This window comes from Arctopsyche grandis, chromosome 9 (genome assembly GCF_051622035.1).
Source record: "Arctopsyche grandis isolate Sample6627 chromosome 9, ASM5162203v2, whole genome shotgun sequence".
Lineage (NCBI taxonomy): Eukaryota > Metazoa > Arthropoda > Insecta > Trichoptera > Hydropsychidae > Arctopsyche > Arctopsyche grandis.
The window spans coordinates 22,477,450-22,479,978 of record NC_135363.1 but is presented as its reverse complement, the minus strand read 5'-3'; the positions used below and the strand labels follow the sequence as shown (position 1 = coordinate 22,479,978).

General features: G+C 39.6%; 1 non-coding gene across 1 annotated transcript; it reads right to left on the bottom strand.

Moving 5' to 3' along the window:
- Positions 1 to 1,283: 1,283 nt before the first annotated feature.
- On the bottom strand, positions 1,284 to 1,445 carry LOC143917504 (U1 spliceosomal RNA). The gene has a single exon (XR_013261066.1). It is a non-coding gene; the product is annotated as a U1 spliceosomal RNA (small nuclear RNA).
- Positions 1,446 to 2,529: the final 1,084 nt, after the last annotated feature.

Below are 2,529 nucleotides of genomic sequence, written 5' to 3'. Positions count from 1 at the left end.
ATTTTTCTTCCACTATTTTTTTCGAACCCTTAAACAAGTGTGCTTCCAAGCATAATTCTTGTATCAATGTGATGAAAATAATAAAAAAACACAAAACTGGATGTGGGTGATTTTCCTTTTAGAAAGGTCAAAAATGTTGTAGCTACTGAACCACACCCCTGAACGTATCAAGCTCAAAATTTGGGTCTACGTTACTACTTCGAATGTGACAAAATAGTGGGTCGAAAATATGGGCTTGTAATATCGGAATCGTAATATCGAAAAGATGGATTATAAAATTTATAATTTCTATTGCTATTCTAAAATTTCAGTCCGAGTTAGTGGTTTAGGAGATAATTGAATTCAAAAAAGGAGACACCTATAAGGGGAGGTACTATTTTCGGTCATCTTAATTTACGTCATATCGATAAGAATTTCAGTAACCGATACTAAGTTTCAGTTTGATAGGACTAACGGTGTTCGAAAAATCCCCAAAATAAACAGACACACACACAATTTTTATAGATCATGAAAACGTGATCAGTAATCAATTCCGAGTTCGAACCAGTCAAAATCTCGAGTTCGAATTTTCGCATGATTGTGTTAAATTCGTCTTCGAAAAAAGTGTAATTTGTATTAATATCGATTAATGATTTCTTAATTATTACAGTTTTTCAGCTTTAATACCGAAATACCGGTATTTAGTTTTTTCAAAACCGGTATTTAAAAATTGCCTAAAATACCGGGACCCCCCGGTTACGGAAATACCGGTATTTTAAACCCGGTAATACCGGTATTACACATTATTTTTTCAAAGTTTTTTTTAATATTGAATTTGTTGATTGGACTTTGGTAGGCAGGTCAATAAATTGAGGTTTTTTGTGGCTACATTTTAACGATAGTTTTCTCGGGTAGTGACACTCCCTTGACCTATCTATCGAACGTTTTATATAAGATCGATCTCTCGTTGATATTGTAGTGCGGGCTGGCGGCTGCTCGCTTGTTGATCGTTTGTCAGGCTAGAACACTAAGCAAAATTAGTGCATCATCTGTGGGATATTGTCGGGGTTAGTGTGTTAGTGGGTGGTTAGCTGGTTTGGGACCGTTCGGTGGTGATTTGTTTAATTTAACTGAATGCTAGTTTTAGCCTATGCCCGTCTTCAAAATGTCGATGGGCCTTTGATTAAACGTGAGTTTGGTCTCACTGAGGGAGTTGATCAGGGGGTTGTCTATCTTGCCGAGAGACTTGAAGTAGTTCACTTGAATTTTGTTGAAGCTTATAGCTAATGTGGTTGTATAAAGGGTCGGGACAGCGCGTACGCAGTCCCGGCTATCAAAAATTACGCGTCCGAGTTGCCCGCATTAGGGGCAATCACAAAGGTCAGCTCAACCGAAGTGCAATGGAAGAGCCTCGCCCTGGGGGAACCGCCTTATTGATCACGGTATCCCCTACGCCAGGTAAGTATGTTTTGGAATCATGAATACCCCTCTATATAACAATATCGTACGTCACCACTAGTATCGGCAATTGACACCTAGCGCCACCTAGCGGACAACGTTATACAACTTTCACATTTATTTCATACTAGTGGTTTTACCCGGCTTTGCTCGGTATTTGAAATATAAACCGCTTAAAAATGGCCAATATCATAGTAAACAATTTATTTGAATAGTTTTGTTTTATTCAAATTTATTAATTTTTTTTTTTTAATTCAATTTAACGTCACGGACTTTGTATGGCCAAAACTATCGTTGGTTCGTAGAATATACATACAAAGTATCTTTCGAAATTACATATTAGATTATACCAGAATCCGGCATCTAGGCCTTCGCCCCCGGCGCATCCCGGGACTTCACCCCCCTGGGCCTTCTCCTCCGGCGGCCCCCAGGCCTTCGCCCCTGGCGCCCCCCGGGTCTTCTCCCCCACCGCCCCGGAGGCGAAGGCCCGTTCCCCGTCCCCATGTCGTCATGGAAACTTTGACTTGTTTAAGCTCCCAACGAAGGTTACATATGAACATACATATGTATGTATATACAAAGTCTGTTTCGAAATTATATATTAGATATTTCATTTGCTTGTGATTTATATACATACATACAAATGTAACAGGTTCAATGCGATGATTGCTGTGTGTTGATTTGATAAAAGCGCACAAAAAAACTGCAAACGAAAATGCGAACATGTTAGAAGTGCACACTGAGAAGTTTTTGCACATCGAAAAATTTCGGTTTTTAGTGTGCGGTTTTTTTTTTGTATGCGGAATTGTGCGCCTTTATCATAAGCAGTATTTGGATCTGGTAAGTTCAAAATTTGTAGCTATAATTAGGAAAGTAAAGAATTGGTTTCGTACTGTTGCGTAGGGGTGGGTGGAGGATCCAAGTAAAAGGCCAACAGTCGTATCACAGCATTTATTGATGATTCAGGAGGTACACGCACTGTCACTGCTCCGTCCAGAATGACCTGATATCGCCTACGTACCGCCTTATAAAGGGTAGATCTCTCAGGACGCCTAATCTGTTTACCTGTTGTATAGTCACGTATTCGGATAT